This window comes from Sebastes umbrosus, chromosome 3, assembly GCF_015220745.1.
Source record: "Sebastes umbrosus isolate fSebUmb1 chromosome 3, fSebUmb1.pri, whole genome shotgun sequence".
Classification (NCBI taxonomy): domain Eukaryota; kingdom Metazoa; phylum Chordata; class Actinopteri; order Perciformes; family Sebastidae; genus Sebastes; species Sebastes umbrosus.
This window is the reverse complement of record NC_051271.1, coordinates 26,715,256-26,735,592: the sequence shown is the minus strand read 5'-3', so window position 1 is coordinate 26,735,592 and position 20,337 is coordinate 26,715,256. Positions and strand designations below refer to the sequence as shown.

The 20,337-nt window shown below is 41.6% G+C and overlaps 1 protein-coding gene across 7 annotated transcripts in view; it reads left to right on the top strand.

The window, feature by feature from the left end:
* add3a (adducin 3 (gamma) a) overlaps positions 1-20,337 on the top strand; it is a 132,819-nt gene that overhangs the window by 49,468 nt on the left and 63,014 nt on the right. The gene's annotated exons all lie outside the window — the stretch shown is intronic.

Here is a 20,337-nt window from a genome sequence, read left to right as displayed (position 1 = left end):
TTCTACAGAGTCCAAGGAGTGTTTCCTGCTCCTCTCTGTCTAGTGTACATGCAGTCACTTTACTCATCACAAAGTTCTTTAATTTCTCATTCCGAATTTATTTGAGCTTTAAACATTACAGCGTAAACGTGTACTAGCAACACACAGTAACATTAGTTGCTACTACATTGGCAAAGGTGCTAATATCGAATCTGAATTTGAATAATTTACATTTGAATTTGTATTGTTTAACTTGAATAATGGCAGTGAAAACTGAATCTGAACAGCATCGTTTGAAATTGAGTTATGTAATATTATGAAACCTCACTCATTATGGATCCTCACTGAAGATTCAACTCTCTCTCTCTCCAGCGTGGGTTCACAGCAGGCTGGTGGCCAGCGGCAGCGCTGGGTCTTACCTGTAAACTTTCAAAGTTTGCTTAGCAAACTTTCTGATGCTGCCGTAGGTTAGACCAGCCTGATCTCACAGGTTTGTTTCGTTTCGCAAACTACAATTATAATTTACATGCCGCTGCCGCCACCACAGAAACAATTTAGGTTTAGGCAACAAAACTACTTGGTTAAGTTTAGGAACAAAAGGATCATGGTTTGGTTTAAAATAAGTATGTTTGTTACATTACTTACATAGCCTGCGTAATTTAAATAAGTCAACGCTGACTTTTGGTTTCACACGGGACATGAACACTGGTCTCCTGGGTAAAAGTCCTGTGCTTGATCCATCCATACAAACAAAGACTCCTAACTGACTTTCCATTGGCATTGTTTCCGTGGTGCTGGCATGTCATTTTAACACTCTGTTCCACCACAACGTAATGCACTGTTAAGAGGTCGTGGTCATTTCACATATTTCTGTGAGGTCAGGGTGGTCTAACCTGTGTAACGGCAGTTAAAGAAAGTTTGCTGAGCAAACTTTGAACTTTTACAGTTTACATTTACAGATTAGATCCAGCGCTGCCACTGGCCACCAGCCCACTGTGAACCCCGGAGCTAGACAGAAGGTTTGTTGCAGTTTAGCTCAGCAAACTTTAAAAGTTTGCCTTTTGCTCAGCAAACCTCCTGTTGCTGCTGTTATACAGGATAGAATGAGTCGTTTACTCGATCCGCCACTTTGGATTTAATCCAATAAACAAACTCACAAAATTTACACAGGCCAGAGTTCTGTGAATCTGCACTCGATTGCTCTTCCTCAACGACCGGATGTGTGTCTCAGTAAATTGAAATTGAATTTCAAGAACTTAATTTTGATATTGAGAACTGAATGTGGAAGTATACAGAGAGTTGAATATTCAGGATCAAATACAGTTTCAGAATTCAATTTCATAATATTACATTCACTTTCAAGTTTATTGGAATTCCAAACTGATAAATTCAATTTGAAATTATGCTATTAGATTAATCTTTTCAATGCAATTATTCAAATTAAACAAACATCTGACATTAACACACTACATCTTGATGAAGCAGTTCAAAAATACACACAGAGTACAGTAGGCTATTTGCTCTCTGCAGGTTGCAATATCTAAAGCCATGGTCACACATGCGCCTGCCGATGCCATATTCACTCTGAAAATTCACCAAAGTTGAACTCCACACAAATGCAAGGATGCGAATGCGAAGATGCAAATTTGCCTAGCCACCGAAAGTGAATGTTTTTTCACCCCTTTGCTCGCATAGAATGGAAGTGAACGAGAGGCAAATGTGTGACTGTGCTTTTACCTGTTGATAAAACTTTAAATCCATTAAAGTAATGGACATGATTACTCTACTGTTGACTTGCAACACACAGTAATATTAGCTGCTACTACATTGGAATAAGTAACTTGGAAGTGAGTCAAGATACAGGACCTACAGAATTTTCTATAAATAATGCTTTCTCTGTAGTTTCCTGCGTGACCACAAATGATTCAATCAACAATCCTTTTAGTGCAATGTCACTGCCCAGCTGAGGACAGAGACTGTTTCCAAGTAGGACCACTGTATCATGGGTCAGTGCAGTTGTTCCCTGCTGTGAGGCAGAGCTGATCACTGCTCAACACGCCACTACACGCTTAATGCGTGCTATATCGAGCCAGTGCAATGGGGCATTTAAGGTCACACTCTACCCCTGGTCATTATGGATGCAAATGTATTGTGTGGTTGTGAAACCTGCACATTACAGTTGATTTGGCATAGTGTTACCCAACCGATCAAGCCTTTTTGATACATATTTTGCCATTATTCTACTTAAGTAAAATGTAGGATGTATGTTTTTTAGTTTCAAGTTTTATGCAGCAGGTTTAGCTCAGAGATTTGTCTATATGACCTCTTTTAAAGCTGCTCAGCTCTTCAATGGACACTACTTGGCTCAGGCTCATGGAGCTCGTCATCAGTGCCGCTAACGCTGGCTCGTCCAGAGTCCACTGTTTCTCTCGTGCTGCCTGGGGTTTGGCAGGTAAAGAAATCAGAGTTATGGAAGTCATTAAAATTCCATGGGAACATGTGGACGCTTGTTTATTTTTCCACCCAGGCAGGGAGGGTGGAGAGCTGCCAGGACACTGCACTGTCCTTCTCTCAGCAAAGACGGAGAGTGGACAGAGTGAGAGAGAGACGGAGGACCTGATGGAGGATGAAGGAGATGAAAGACAGATGAGGGGAGGAATGTGTGAAGCAGAGAGCAGACGGGTGGAGGGATGGAGAGAGAGTGGAAGTGGTTGAAAGAGGGAAAAGGAGGATGGAGGGAGAGTGGAGACAGAGGAGGGGGAAAACACCCTGTACTAGACGCCAAACAAAGAGTTGGACAAATGAACGTTGAGGTTTTAGTGAGCCGTACAGGAAGAAGATTAGAGACGGATGGATTGACACACCGGCTGGAGGCAAGAGAGAGGAGTGGATGGAGGGAAGGACAGAGATATTATGGCTACATGTTGTCCAACTGTCAAGTGAAGTTTAGATAAATCTTTTAAAATGTCACAAACATTTATTAAAAGTTTATTTAAAGCAAATTACATTGTGAGTTTTAGACTTGTATAGGAAGTGCATCCACCTTATTCCTGGATACTTTGTATGAATTATGGGCGCGACTTCCAGTTAAGCCTTTCACTGAACCTGCATCTGTGAGAATTAGCGGTATGCAACAGGTGTCTTCACTTTTCTTGGAGATTTTTTGGGAAAAAAAACGATGTGCAAACACAGCCTGTCACGCCTCAAAGGGGAAGCAACTTGCTCCATATTGCTTTGGGCTTGTTGCTTTTGCACTCCACAGTGAGGTGAAATTATTTATCAAGAGCTTGTAGCAAAACAAGTCTGTCATCTACAGAGCACCTTAAAGGCCCTGATGGGGTCGGGCATGAACACACGGTTTTGACAAAGTTGTGCACTTTTGGTTATTTCCATAGACTGTGTATAAGAAGTGGACGTAGTCACCGTGACATTGGGTTTGTGACTTCGCTTTGAAATGAGGAGTTCAGCATTTTGCAACCAGAAGTGACATTAGCGGGTGGAGTTCAGTACAACCGAATGCTAAATAAGAAATTCTTAGACGACCAAAATTATATAATTAACTTTAATGAACTGAAAACACACTCTGAAAGGGTTAAAGTTGTAAGACGAAAACACGGACAACGCCGTGGTAGCGACCTGTCAATCACAAGGTAGCCACACCCTGAAGCATCCCCTGCTTTATGGTCTATTTGACTCTAAATGGGACCATAATTTACTAAATGAACATCATGCTGTATTGAAGAAGACTTGAAACTAGAGATTTAGAGATTGAGACCATAAACTCATGTTTACAATATTTACTGAGGTAATAAATCAAGTGAGAAGTAGGCTCATTTTCTCATAGACTTCTAAACAATCAGACTTCATTTTGCAACCAGAGGAGTCGCCCCCTGCTGGCTGTTAGAAAGAACGCAAGTTTAAGGCACTTCAGCATTGGTTTCACTTTTCAGACCCCGCAGGTTTCCCACTGGTTATTTCACATGAAAGGTTTCTGCATTTTGTGGTGATTCTCCCGCTGGTTTGAAGTTGACTCCATTGGATAATGGTGATGTCGAGCATTTCTGTGCACCAATCAGTTTAGCAACATTTGAATTGTAATCTGATGACAGTTGGGGGGTTGATTGTTCCTTTCCAGCACTGCCTATCAAATCTAAAATACAGTCCTGATGAAGCTCATTGTCAAATAATAATGATGATAATTAGTTTTCATGGCTTTATTACTGACAGAAGCAGCTAATCAAACCATCAGATCATCTCTCCTTGCATACTGTCCTCTGTTAAAGCCATCCAGCATTATCGGCTGTTAATAAGAGACCTCTGATGGCGTCTCGGTTTTCTGTGATTTTCTTAGTGCCCCCATATGCAATACACGGTCGTGCACCGACTAGCCATAAATCTTCCTTGCCTTCATCTTAAATGTGGAAAGATCCCTTTATGCTCCTCTTTAAACACCAGATCCAAGAACGGCCAGCTGCGATGGTGGGCGTTTTTTTTCTGATTGGTTAAACAGAGGGGAACACTTGAAAGGGATACTGATGCAGAGTGTTACCCCGGGGAAACTGGCTCTAATATACCACTGTGCATGTGTGAGTGTGTGTGGGAGACCAAATCAGAAATGACCGGTCTGCCCGTTCCATCAGGCACCTTGTAAACCGAGTCGATTCAGCGCCTCAACTTTAAACCACTTCAGTACGCTGCAACCATCTGATCTGACAGCCGCTTGATGGTAGGGAAAACCTAGAGTGAGGCCAACTGCTGTGTTGTCCATTCATCTTTCCAATGATAAAGGGGAGGGATGAGGATGGTGCTGTCAGCCCAGGAGCTTAAGATGCAGAGAGACAGAAAGAATGGAGTTGTGGAGTTCCTCGGTGCATATCTGCAGTATCGCCAGCTCGCCTTGCGCAGCTGAAAAATGTATGGGCAGCGATCTTTCTCGCTGCCAATACTCCCCCTCATCGTGGTCCAGGAGACAGATATTTCAGCAACAGGCCTTCAGTGAGGTCACTCTCCATCCCCATCCCTCTTTTTCCTCTTTTCCTTCCTCCATCTTTCTCTATTTCCCTGTGTTTGATCATGCTAATTGACAGTAACACTGCAATGTGGGCCCTGGGGGTGAACCCAGCGTTTACCTGCCTCGCCGACAAATCGGTGGTTAATTGGGATGTAACATGAGAACCTGCACCTCCCTCCCAGAAGGCTGTGGCCTTTGACATAGATCCAACCGTGAGATCACATGTCTACGATGCCAATTTAAATCATTACGTGTCACGTCTGAAAGCTGACATGGCATAAGTACCTCGTGTCAGATACATTCCAAAGATTGCTTTAGTTACCAAAGACGTGAAGTAGATATGTCAGCGGGATATTGTGAGTTAAGGTTATTACTTGAAGACAAATGCCAAGGGTTTGCTGAGGTTCTGGTTTCATGAGCGTCTTTGAACTAAATATGAACTAATTTCCTGTGGGATGATCTAACGCTGTCTGAAACATCTTGTCCAATGATGGAATTGTCTGAAACTGTAAATGCGATAATCATGCCCACCTAACGCGGAGATTGGCCAAGTGTGAAGTAGGCAGGCTTTGAACTTTACTTGCACAACTACTTTGGTCACTTTTTGTGTTGATGACGATTAGTAGTCTCATTTAGCCACTTGTTAGCAACCACCTTTTTTAAGACACATAAAAGCTTCAAAATTCATGAGTGGGGTATTTATTGATGTATTTTATGTCGTAGAACAAAAAGTTTAAATCTCTTCAGCTTGTTTTAACCACAGACCTTATTTCAAGCATCTAACTAAGAACCCATTGACTTCCAGACGAGGGAACTGGAAGTGCTAAATGCTAACTCATTTCTGGGTTTTAGGACTCATCCTTGCACCACTTTATGTGGCATAGGAATATGATCATTTCTGTTGTCTGGGCACTTTCATACTCCAAACAGGTTACTTGTTTGGCCTTTAATAATCTTTTGTCACACAAACTGACTCCTGATTTATCTGCAAATGTTTGAAAATGTAAAAAACTATCAGACGAGTGAGCTGAGCCAATTGGAGTTGACGCTGATGCACAGTGACACACTGTACTGTAGTTCCTAGTAACCATTAGCCTGCAGGAGCTTTTCTTGATTTAACATCCGAGTGATCTTCATCCCGCTAGGAAAACGATCAGACATCTAAGCTTGAAGGTTGAAAAGATAAACCCTCGTGCTTTATGATCCGTTGTCAGTTGTGTAATCCTTCCTGTGCTCTCGTTCTGCCTTTTTAAAGGTCTCACCGTCTGCAGTGGCTTTAAGGTATCTGTCATTGGATCCTTTGGTATGTTCCCCGTCTGTCTCAAGTTGACAGTGACACATGTGATGGCGGCGGTACAGGCGCGCCGCTGCAAGTCGACAATAGAGAATCTAAAGATTCGTCTGTCAAGATGCCAAATAGATAAAACAGCAAGGTGGCGTTTGAGACAAAACAAACCAGGTGAATAACGTGAGTAAGCACTATTGATGTGTTTGAGCTTTCTGCAAGTTAAGGGCTCCATTACATCCCATCATCTTTTCAGAGGCAGCATTTAGCAGCAGAAAATGAACTTTTAGCACTCAGCTGTGGCGATTGTCACTTGCTTCAAAATTTTCCTTCCTGATTGCATCACTAGGTCTCGGTCTCCGTGGCGACTGTGAGTCATACAACACGCTGGTTGTCAGGAACAATACGCTCTTCCTGACTGGGAAGGATAGTAGTGTGTGTGTGTAAGTGGGAGTGTGAAGGGTGTGTGAGGAAACAGCTGGACCTACTCGTATAAACAGACACAGAAATACAGAAACACTCCACATCCGCACAGTGGGTGATGAGGTCATTTATACGTTTGTGCAGAAATGTGTTTGGTGCAATGAAATCTTCATCTGCACTTCAGACTAACTTAGACAAAATTGCTCCATTTATGCATCTCAATTTCTTAAAAAAAAATGCTACTCTCTCGTCTTCCTGCCACTTCATCTGTGTTTTTAAGGCATAAAAGTACAGTTATGCGAATGAAGAGATCATGAGATATCATGTGATAGTGGGATGATTGCAATTTTCCCTTAACCCCACAGCCATAGACACTGTTAGGCATGATCCTGGATCTGAGAAAATTGTAATTTCAAGTGTCACTTAAGTCCCTGATGTGTCCTGATGTAACTAGTTCTCTACTTTTTTCTTCATTCCTTAGCACTTTGCTTAGCATTATAGACCGGTTTCTGTGCAACGTCATCACAGAGATGCACGCGCAACTAGGGGGCTGAAAGCACGGTATGTCTAGCAGAGCAAAGCTGCAAGGCAGAGATGACAAGGAGTTGTTGTGCAGTAAACTGCACCAACCGCAGAACAGATGGATTGAAAATGTTTAATATTCCGAGGGGTTCACATGCCTTTGCTAAAAATAGAAGGAGATTATGGATCCAGGCCTGATGGGCAAAAGCATTCTAGTCACACAGCGCTAGCGAAGCAGCGGGTGGTCATGGTTATAACGGCCATCAAGAGGGGCTCACGTAACTTGAACCCTGGTCCCCCAAGTCAAATCACACTTATGTCTGATCTAACGTTACCCATTTCATAACATAATAATAAACAAATCTCATACCAATACGTCACATGATAACGGTATATGGTGGTCGGATTCTGCAGGGATCTAGTATAGTCAACAAGAATGTACAAACAATGAGAAATCTACGTTGATTAACCGACTGCTAAAGTGGTTTTGCCCCCTTCACGCACACCCGCCCAGTGATGTTTGTATACAAGAAACCCGTCTATACGTCAATAAAGCTTAATTCTTGCTCAGAGCATCAGAAATTTTGTGCAAATCCAAATGATTTCTATACATTTTGTCTGGTAGAAATGCAGAGAGAGATCCGACTGAGCATGAACTATGGTGAAAGGAAGAGAGAATGCATGGAGAGAGTAGAAAGGAGGTGAACGAGTATAGAGAGGCAGGAGGGGAAATCCATGAGGCCCAGTTCTCTGGAGTATTGTTCTCCTCCTTGGTGGTCTAATTATCTAGAGTCGGTATAGACCAGTGAAGCCTTCCACTGTGATCGTTGTGCAGGAGAGACTCTGATAATTGGTCTTATTCAGGTTCATCTGAAGCTCTGCTCTTTAAGGAGTTCATGAATGAAAGCTCCGCTACAGCGTGAGCACCAAACCTCTTTGATGTTGGAGAAGAATTTCCTACGGTCGATGAAATGACTCCTCTGAAATGAAGTATACCCGCTCAGTGGTCGAAGCAATCGGGACGTGGACAATTGCACGTGTATGCATGCACCACAAGGACACAAACACTTAATTTCAGCAGAAAGTTGTGACTTCTGGCTAAGTGCCAGTGTCCCCCTGCTGGACCCCACATCCCGACAGGAAGCTTGTCCTTCCTTCCTTCCTTCAGTATGTGTATGTGTGACTGTCACAGAGGGAGAGAGAGGCACTGCAGAACTGCAGGCTACACATTTGGACAACCACAAAATAACAGCGATAAGGAGATGAGTGGAATTAATTACTGGGACCACAAATGGAAGGAAATGGTGCCTAAATTACACCAGGGCCTCTTAATAGAGAGCACTGACCCCATGTTGAGGGTCTGGCATCCCAAAACGACTCTGATATAATAAATATTGTTAACCATCGGCTTCAAGCAGAACTAAGATGCTGTGTGGGCCGCAGATTTACAATGCTGGAAGCAAATAGGGGTGAGGAATAAATCCATACAGCATAGTATCGCAATATTTTGCATAGCTTATATTGTATTGATAAATGGACGTCTAGTATCAATCTTTCATTATATAAACTATTAACCTCTTAACAATCCGATGGCCCGCCGGCAGGCCCAGACGCTATTCTGTCTTTCAAAGGTTGCAGTGGGCTCAGTCTTAAAGCTAGAGTGAAGATACTGCTATCATATGAAACTAGATTACTTGTCGGGAAGAGCGCTAAATAACGCACCAAAGTAAGTAAAAACTTGCATGGCCATTTTCAAAGGGGTCCCTTGACTTCTGACCTCAAGATATGTGATTGAAAAACTCTGAGATGAACAGAGTGAAAACTGTGTCTTATTAAATAAAACAGATTTTGACAAACCGCATAATTTACAGTTAAAAAAAAAGGTAATAAATTGCAATATATCACATAAAAACAGAGTCAAATTCCATGTATGTACTGTATATACTGTATGTGATGAAATAAACCTGATTCTGAATATATCTTATCGCAATACTCAACAAATTACAAAAGGTTTAAAATCGCAATAAAATCGTATCATGGGGCTTCTGGTGATTCCCACCCCTAGAAGCCATTTTAATCAGCTTTACAAAAACACTTTAAGTCTTTGCTGGTGTCCAGTGGTGAAAGTTCTCACTTTGCTAAGGTGAAGTAGAGGTGACACTCAGCATGTGGTCAGTACACGCTGACATCATCACTGCTGGGTGTGGTTACAGGGTCCATAGAGCAGACTTGAAACTCACAGTCAGAAAATGAAACAATGCTTTACGTCTCCGGGTCGAGGAACTTGTCATATGGCCGATGAAGTGATATTCTTTTAAGGTTACAACTGACAATTATTTTCTTGAGTAATCATTTGCATAAAATGAAAGAAAGCAGTTGAATATTCCTCCAAAAGAAATATTGGATATTTAATGACAACATACCATGATGCATTATTCGTCACACAGACACAAACACGCTTAGTACCTAGCTGTACTTTTGACAGTTACTAAAAGCACCAGCTAAATAGACTTCTCTCTTCCTCTAAGCTGAAATTCTTTTATCATCGGCCATGTGTGCCATGACAGCGAATTATTGACGAGGCGAGGAAGGACCCCGGGGGCCCGTACAGCAAGATGCCTGACCTCCTGGATGTCATCAGCATCAGTTGCGGCCACTTCCCTTCCCATGATGGATGCTTTGTATGGATTTGTGTCGCAACCCCCGAGGCTCGAGCCTGACAGGCCCGGAAACACGGAGGGGCTCGCTCATATTCACACACTCACACACACTCATTGGAGGCTCTTTTCCCTTCTGCTCTGACAGCGTGTCATTGAGCGGTCAGATGCGATAGAAAGGGTCAAAGCACAGTGACAGTGACTCACTGAGAAGAACTCTGCTTGTTTCCTTTCCTGTTGTGGAAGAGACGTGCTGAGATTTCCTTTCAAATAAAACAAGAACCCATCGAAGCCTCCTGGCCGAATTCCAGTCAGTAGAGACCACCCATTTGATCCACAGTCCACATGGGTCCACACTGCAGTCCAGAAAGTCTTACCCAGAGAGCAGCTGTTGTGACTTGAACTCTACTGTCTATTTAAAAAACAAAAAAAAACTCCCTTATCTGTCACCCGATACGTTTAAGCTTCTAGACCTGCCCCAGCTTTGTCGAGTAATCAGCTAAATGTCCGTTATGATCATGGTCGACTACTAACTTGATTGATTAATTATCTTTTTTATGATCAGCAAGCTATTGGTCATAGTTCATCAATTAGAAAGAAATATTTCATCGCGATTAATTGCATGATTGTCTATACTTAATCGTGATTAATCGCAAATTAATCACACATTTTTTATCTGTTCAAAATGTACCTTTTAAAGGGAGATTTATCAAGTACTTAATACTCTTATCAACATGGGAGTGGACAAATATGCTGCTTTATGCAAATGTATGTATATATTCATTCCTGGAAATCAGTTAATAAACAATAAACAAAACAATGACAGATATTGATCCAGAAACCCTCACAGGTACTGCATTTAGCATAAAAAATATGCTCAAATCATAACATGGCAAACTGCAGCCCAACAGGCAACAACAGCTGTCAGTGTGCTGACTTTACTATGACTTGCCCCAAATGGCATGTGATTATCATAAAGTAAGCATGTCTGTAAAGGGATACTCGTGGGTACCCATAGAACCCATTTTCATTCACATATCTTGAGGTCAGAGGTCAAGGGACCCCTTTGAAAATGGCCATGCCATATATTTTCCTCGCCAAAGTTTAGTGTAAGTTGTGAGCGTTATTTGACCTCCTTGACAAGAAGCTAGTATGACATGGTTGGTACCAATGGATTCCTTAGGTTTTCTAGTTTCATATGAGCCCACAACCTATAAAAAAACTTGCGTTAATGCGTTAAAGAAATTAGTGGCATTAAAACTAATTTGCGTTAACGCATTATCGTGTTAACTTTGACAGCTCTAATTGGCCATTAGTCGTTACTGGCATCACTGCTACAGTTCAATATTCATCCTGGTAGGATGGACAGCAGCTTGACATTTATTTCATAATATAATATTGGTAGTTGGAATCTACTCTAATATTTCTTTTAATGTAGAATTTCTACTGGAGAAACAGTGATTTATTGCAATTTCAGTGTCTAACATAGTTCATTTCTGCTTTATTCATACAGCCATAAACACATCTACGTTTTGTTATCCTCCACGTCTGGTAACCCTAGGTGCCTAGTCCTCTAGTAGAATCTAACCCATAACCTCTCAGCAGAGTCACAGCTTTCATCTTGGCAGGATGGACTTTGCGAAACACAAAGGAAAATGCCAAAAGACCAAGTGGTCAGAGGTCTGTTCAACCAACAAAACATCTAAATGCCAGTGTCCTTTCTAATGTGCGGATGTGGGCGTTTTCAACCTTGATTGACCTTGGAAGCTGCTAAGCCTCAATAACCGGCCTTCACTTTGATGCAAAGCTGCATGGCTATTGTTGGTTTGTTCCCCTTGCTGTTTCTGGAGCTCTTAGGTGAATGAAAAGGGGCCTTTTGCGACCTGTGTGGTGGACCAACATAAGAGGCCTGTGGGATACTGGTGGGATGAGGTTATTTCACAATTCCTTCTCTTCTTCTTGTGAAATCAAGAAGTGACTAAACAAGAAGTTTTAGAAGTGAAGTTACCAAATTGCGGATGGTTTTAGGAATGCAAATGTGTCTGCTATGAATATGACATAAAGCGAGTATAAAGTGAAGCACATGGAGCTGCAGAAGCCCGTGTGATGTCGCCTTCATCTCCGCTCTCACTTTCTATCTCACTTTTATGTCTGTTTTCGCCTCGCTGTCTCGGTTTCTCCCTCTTTTCTGCAGGGGTGGGGTCACCACATGCACGGACTGTTTGTTTGGAATTGCTATGGAAACTCATGTGAGCGTGTGACTGTTTGTGTGCTCATGCTCCTATGTGTGTGTGTGTGTGTGTGTTTGTGCGGGTGTGATGGGGCTGCAGTTCTGCTTCATGCGTAATGACCTCATCCAGACACAGACCCCGACATATCCGTCTGCTTTCTCGGATTGTGTAATGGATAGTCCCAAAACACACGCACACACACATCAGCTCTCTGGCTGACGCCCCCTCAGTGTTGTGCCTCGTTGCTTGACCACAGACAAGTTATGGGTCCCTTAGCAACGATAGTCCAACTCCATTTGACAAAAGGAACAATGCAAGATGTCTTGATAATTTGATTTAATATCATGCGTAATTACCCTGGAATTAGATTTATTTGAATCGGATGTCTGTCTAGAAAAGAGGGGAAAGTAAGTTCATGAACTGACAACGAACCTCCGAACTTTAGTTCTCCTCACCGAGTGTGTGTTTGTGCTGTATTTCAGTGTTTCATGTTGTTACAAAACCACTCCCACCTCATTAGCCAGGGTCAATCACTTGACGTTCCTCAGCTGCTAATCTGGGATAGTGTGAAAATGTGGAACACAGCCCAGCTGTTGATGTGCGTTTATTATAGCTGAGAGTCAAGTCGGCGGTAAGAAATCTTTTCCGTGTGGAGAAGAATGCTGCTTTCTCTGAGGGGAAAACTTCTGCTTCATTGCACTATTTTCCCCCAAAGCATAAACACAGTTATTAAAGGCCTAGTTATTGATCCGCCATGTGACTGTAGTCTTCCACGAAAAGGCTGTATTCACTGTAAAAAGGGCTCATTCACAAACACTGCCACGATGCACCCTTGAGTTGATGGAGCAGTTTGGCTCCGTTGTTGTCAATTCTCAATTTTAGCACTTTTACATAACTGTGCTCAATGAAGCTGAGAAAAATAAATCAGTTACATTTGGATACACATGACTACTGATCCTATTACATGCAACTTTACAAGTCTGATCTCAAATAGCAGACATTTCATATTGGAATGAATGAATAACTGATTTGACTCAACCGTCTGTTCTGAAAGGTCGTCTCAAGCAACATAGCACAGAAATCCCCCAAAGCTACTGTTGTGGTGCATGAATAATTTGCTTAGCTGTTCCCACATGTCAGTTCAGGCAAAGTGTGTGCTCACCTGGTGCTCAGATTGGTGTGGAGGGATTGGCACAGAAACCATTTGCCTTGGAAATGAGCCGCTAAGCTTTACGGCGCCACAACCTCGCTTACTTGAAGCTCCATTTGTTTGTTTTTGCAGTTCTGGGGCATCAAAGACATATTCCCTTTTATTATTTAGTGCATCCCATTTGTTAGTTTATTGCACAACAAACAGAATGATTCTTTTATTTCCAATATGAATCATCTGCTGTTACTGTAATAGTGACACATAGTCCATCTCAGTGCTTCACTCTGCAGCTTTTGCCCGTGAGACTGACAAAAAAATAACTTGATTATCCGTCAGAAATCCAGGACAGAAGTGTATTCTTGTCCTCTACTGCAGGGAATCTGTATGAGCTACTGCAGCATAGAGTGGAAAAACTCTCAAGGGGCTTTATGAATATAAAAAAGGTTATAAAAGGCTCCTCTGCACACCTTTTGTGCTTATAGAGAAAGAGAAACTGCATTTTTGGTTCTAGATCTGGATTATATGGCTCAACATTTCTGATACTTTAGTCATACATGACTTAACTAACAAGCAAAATGATAAAGTTAACACATTTTTGAATCAGAAAGTCCCCGTGGTGTTGAAGGGAGGCCGTGGAGAAAGAGACATGAGGCAAAGATACAGACATTTCTGGCAAAGATCTTACTCCTTCTCTGAGTCATCAGTGAAATCTGAACACACAGACATGATGCACATATTTTTATATTCAGTGTGACCTTCTCTTTCCAAGGATACCATATATGTATAACATACTTTGATGTCCATCGGGAATAAACGTCCATAGAAATCTTAGAAAAAAACGCTCCTTATTAATCCAGAACTTGCCTGACAATCATCACGTTTTTAAGTTTTCTTCAGTATCAAGGTAATCCAGTGATAGTTGTGTGTGTGTGTGTGTGTATCCATGGGTACACTGCAGACAGGAACTGCAAATAGGTAATTCAGCATACTTTATATGATGCAGATTTCCAAAAATGAAAATATAGGCACAAAAAAAATGGGCTCAATTTGTAGACCACAGGATAAATATCCCCCAAAGCAATGGCTACCTATACGTATACAGTATGTGTGAGGAATGTTGGCATGGTGTTAGTTTACTGATTTGAACTGACTGACCAAAAAAATATTATTTGGAGTTAATATGTTGCTGTAAGTTTCTGCAACTGCTGCTGTGCCCTTGAGCAAAGCCGAGTATGTTTACCAGTGTTCAGTGGTGACGGTGTCGCCGAGGCTGTGTGTCTGAGTGATAGAGAGACTGACTGAGCCCTAGCTTGTGATTTGAATCTTAACCAGGTACCATGGAACCCTTTCTAAAGGCTTTTTTGTTGGTGGAAACCATCAGGGCATTTAGTTAAAAGAAAATACAACAGTGGAGTTGATTTAAAAGAATCCACGTGGTTTTCTGTCAGGTATTGAAGTCGGTAAGAGCTTTGAGGAAAAATGTCAAGTAATTCACACCGAAGCTAATTCAGCACACATCTCTCCTGTCAAAGTGTCTTGTGTTGGGTATCCATGGTGGAGCAGCCAGGACCGCTCTGCTGTTCACCTCCTAAAAAGCCAGCGTTGGGCGGTGAGGACATACGGTAGCAGTTAGAAGCTACGACACCCGGCGATGGATTGTTTTTGTTTGCGTGGTTAAAGCAACAGGGTCCTGTTAAACTGTGTCTATGTCTCTGTCATTACCAGCTGTAATCACAGGGTGATTAGCAGCCAGCAGTGTGTGTGTGTGTGTGTGTGTGTGTGTGTGTGTGTGTGTGTGTGTGTGTACATCAGATTTTATTTTAACATTTCAGTTGGGTTTGTTTGTGTAATCCTTTTTGAATTGTCCTAAATTGCTCCAACATCAATGTCACAATCCCTTCACTGAGCAGGCCCAATTAACTTGAATGTTACAATAATAAATGACCTGTGTGTCTGTTGAGTATTGCAGTGTGCTGCAGAAGTGCAGCAGTGGCTGTTATGAAGTTTAAACCTGCGAATTCTCTGTGACAAGGACTCACAACATGTCCACGTACATTCAAGCCAGTTATAGCAAAGCTTAGCATAAAACCACTAATTGGTGCTTTTTCCACTTTTGTATATGTATTAAACAAACAAGTCATGACATCTAAAGTTGTATGCTTTTGTGCGCAAATGAAGTTTACCATATTGTTATTGTTTGTAACAAGGCTGGGCGACAATTCATGAACACATACTGACTTTTAGAGGAATGTTATTGTGCTGTTATGCTCATATCGGAGTTTTGTTTTAGTAAAAAGTACATAAAAGTTAACATTAGGCTAGCTTATACATGAAGAGTCTTGTGTACATAACAGTTGAGCACAGTTCCTTGCATTTAAAGGTGCTATTGATAACATTCAGCCACTTGAAGTCGCATTTTCCATGCCTCGTTTCACTGCATTTACTTCACAACAAGTCATTGCCAGGTACTTACCGTCAAACTCAGTCATTTATCCGTTTTTTCCTCACTAACTGCCGACTGACGGCCAGAGACACCACATGATACCAACATAATTTTACTATTCGCTCACAAGCCTTGTTGTAGAAATGGGAATCAAACGTCCGATATGTTCCACAGAGATAAACAAAACATTTATTTTGGATCCGCCAAAGTTTTTAAAATGATTAATTCAAAATCATAATAATTTTTTTGAGGAAAAGCCATACTTTTATTCTGCACCTTTCTGAAAACTCTGTAGATTTATTATTTAAAAAAATATTCTTCTACATAAAAATGTTATCAATATGACCTTTAATATAATTTTGATGTTTTTTTGTTATGTAGTTGTGCTCACATTTCCATATCAATATATACATTCATATTTGAAAAACATTCCTATTAACACTGTGATATAAATGTAAGCCCTGTGTGATGCGTCAGTGGTGGATGAGTAGATAAAGCTTTATTGTGCCAGCAGTCTTCATGAACTTAACCACAAATTGATCTTTGACGAATCAAGCTTTTAATAACTACAGATTTAAATCTCTTTCCACAGTTACTTGCTTGTTTCCGCTTTTACAAGAATCCTGATATGACTTTCACAAGAATGAAAAAAAAACACCGTGACCAGTGCATTTCGAACGGCTAATTAAGAGTGTCACAGCAAATCTACTCCCTGCTAAACGGTATTGACCGCTGCTGATTACTGTGTTGTTTTGCTGGCACACACAGAGGCTCAGGACACACACATGCACACACATTCTCCATGTTTGAAGGTCATTGCCTTCTTTCATGCTACACGCACGGCGGCGTTCAGTGGTGGAGATAAAAGTGGGGCGGCCCCCTTCCTTTCACGGCTTTGATTCAGAGGAATTGGCCTGTGGGATGGATGTGAAGCTACAAAGCACCTTTTTGTCTCCTGGAAGTTTGTGCGACTCGCAGTGCTTCGGCTTTCATGTCACAGTTTCATTGAAGACTCGTGCAACTGACTGCCAAGTGTGGCCTTTGTGATGGACGTGGTTCTCCTCAGCTTCAAAAATGTAGCGTCTGCTTTGAACTTCTGAGCGGTCCCCTTCACTCATTTACAGTTTTAGTTCAAGATGTAGCCGGCCATTTTGGACTAAAACTTGACAGTAAACTTATTTTGACGTTTGGTCGTGTTTAAATGTGGTCCCTCTGGCTCCTTTAAAATATTTCTCTTTTTCTCCTTTCCTTTTAGACACTCATTTTGTAAAAAGTAAAATAAATGTATTAATGGATCGAGTGGCAATGTGAAAACCTACTGAACATAAAAATATGAAAACCGGTATTTACAACCAGAGGAAGTGATATAACTTTTGTCCTCTGTTTCTGTTGACTCAAGGTGCGTATGGCATTCTCCTGTCAACAGGGAGTGGAAATGGTGTGTGTGTTTGTGTGTGTGTGTGAGTGTGTGTGTATGAGGTTATCTGATATGCTGTGATTGCTATGGGAGTGACGGCAGTCCACAGCTATTGTCGGCTCTGTTTAGAATATGTCTAGGGCCTCCATATGTGATATGTAGCACAGATAAAGACGTTACAGTGCACCTGAATGAACACCCGCTGGAACCCTAACCCCTGTACTTCATATCAGGCTTTGTCAACAAACCTTAACGCCGTAAATCACGTGGACGTTTAAACTCTTCAAATATCGCAAGAGACATTTAATGTTTTAGTTTCAATGCAACGCCCCCCCTGCCTTTCTTACAGATATGCCAAGGCTTTGAAATTCACAACATTGTTTCCTGGAAGCTAACTTTTGCAAAAGCATTCACTGAATTCTTCCACTGTACATTTTGGACTGGAAACAAAATGACTCAATTATGCCTTCATGAGCATTTAAACAGAAGCTGAACTCCTGAATCCATCCAAGACAGAAAAGATGTCAGTGTCACGCTTCAAACATAGACTGTATATGAGAAGTGGAAGTAGTCATTGTGTGGTCACCCATTGGTTTGTGGACTGCTGTTTTGAAGCCTTGGTTCTTGGCCATCTCCATCCTGTTTTTTTGCAACCAGAAGTGACACGAGAGGGTGGAGCTATGTGCAACCGAACGATGATTAAGACATTTTTAGGCGACTAAAATGTCAAAAATTAACTTTCATGAACTGAAAACTGTGAAAGGGGGCAAAGTTCTAAGACGAAAACACGGACAACTCCCAGACCGGACAATGCCGTGGTAGCGCCCTGTCAATCACAAGGTAGCCACGCCCTAAAGCATCCCCTGCTCTATGGTCTATTTGTCTCTATATGGGACCATCATTTACTAAATGAACATCATGCTGTATTGAAGAAGACTTGAAACTAGCAATCGAGACCATAAACTCATGTTTACAATGTTTACTGAGGTAATAAATCAAGAGAGAAGTAGGCTCATTTTCTCATAGACTTCTAAACAATCTATACAACTTATTTTTGCAACCAGAGGAGTCGCCCCCTGCTGGCTATTAAAGAATACAAGTTTAAAGCACTTCAGCATTGGCTTCACTTTTCAGACCCGGAGGTTGACCGCTGGCTTCAAAATACAATCGCATCAAGTGACAAATTAAAATGGAATCAGTGCCAGTTGAAATATTATTATTAATATTATTCCCCTGCAGCAACACATGTGACCAGGACAAGACATGTATTATTATTATTATTAGCTGTTTCCATCTGTTCTATCCTGGTTTTAGTTAAGAGCCTTGACAGGTGAGTCATAGTTTATTTTGGTCCCTAAATGAGCAGACGTGCTCTAAACAAACTGTATTTCCTAAGCGATCTGTCACTGAGGTGCTTTTCCTTCAACTTGACCTGGAATGGCACCTTTGACCGAGGACGACGATTAAGCAGCGACTTCCCGTTGTCACATCCAGGACTCGTTTCATCTCCATCAACGGAGGAAATGAAGGACTTCTTAGAAAATACACACAAGCACTCGGCTTCCTTGCTCGCTCTCTGCTTCCCTGCTCGCTCTCTGCTTATCTCTTTACCTGAACCTTGAGGCCGAGGCAGACTACCCCGGTCACGCTTGAGCACATCCCTGTAATGGTGTGTGTGTGTGTGCTCCTTCTCCTCGCTAAATAACACAGCTGCTCAGACAGTGACAGCATTGTTCCAAGTGAGCGTTCCAGGAAGTGAGTCTGAACGCGTCTCAGTGCGTTAAACATTAGCTGCTCTCTAAATGCCTCTTTACCCCTCAAACATGGATTAGAGGCTACTTAGGATCACTCCCATACGAGCGTACAACTAGACAGGCCGTTAAGAGCCGGATAAACAGAGGAGTGACAGCTTTACAGGTTTGCTCTGTGTGTGTGTGTGTGTATGTGTGTGTGTGTGTGTGTGTGTGTGTATGTGTGTGTGTACAGCAGGTGATGCAATACTGGCCTTATTTTCAGCCCTGCAGGGTGAAAAAAATGATCAGCTCACACTACCCTGACGATCATAAAAGCCGGTGACAAGAGCACAAAGAAGCTCTGAACCCGGTTGTCTTCTTTACCTCTATTTCTCTGTTTTCTTAAACATGGCAGGAACACCAGTTGAAGCTACGGGGGGCATGGCAACGCGTGCACACACATACACACAAACACACCTGCGCCGCCGGAAAAGAGGCGAACTGAACATGCAACACACGTTTTACCAGCACTAACGTTACTACCAGGCAGCGCAATATATTTTTAAGACATGACAATAGTTGCACAACTATTCGACTTTTTTATGATTGCATGACTATATGAAAAATCGTAAATCATGACCCATCCCTAATGCTGAATGCCAGGGTGTACGAAGTACCAGGAGATTTCAAACCTCCTTCAGCACTGAACAATTCTCAAGCGTGCACCAAAACATACATTTTAAAACATCGGAATTAAAGTAGGTTTATTTGTTTAGTTTTTTTTACCTTGCAAGCATGTCTTGTATGTTCGATAGATAAACTAAGGCTGTATTCAGACCAGCATTGGCACTGCATGAAAAAAAAAAGTATGCCAATCCATCATTCCAACACTGTCTCCTAGAAAAGAAAAAAAAATCACAAGTAGCAAAAATGCAGCGAATGTAGTTGTAAAAGGTTTACTGACTATGTATTTCATTTGATTATTTTACTTTTTCATGGTTATAATAGCTGCACACTTGTTACCAAATTTGCCCTTTTGAATGAAACATATGTCGCCCTTGTGAATTGTCTTTGTCGATTCCTTAAAAACATAACTAGCAAAACAAATTGGTAGTATTTAAACATACGAAACGGGGTTGGTCATTCATTTCACTGAGACCAATGTGTTGACAAAAAGCAATATGACATCATCCACCAACGATTGTATTGGACAAGCCAATACGTGTAAGTGCACATTCAGATTATTTCTTTGATTCGTTCAGATTGTCAACGCGATAACTCTGCAGAGATGCAAAATAGTTTTTCAAAGTATGATAAATGGCTGCAGTATTTTGTCATCTGGTAAGCATTCAAATTAATGGATTTACAGAAACACTCAAACTGGACTCCCTCAATCCTTCTTTATTGCCTCAACAGTACCCAACAACCTCCAGGTGAAGTTGAGATCCTCCTTGGCAGATGTAGTCTTGCTTGTCCTGCATCTTTC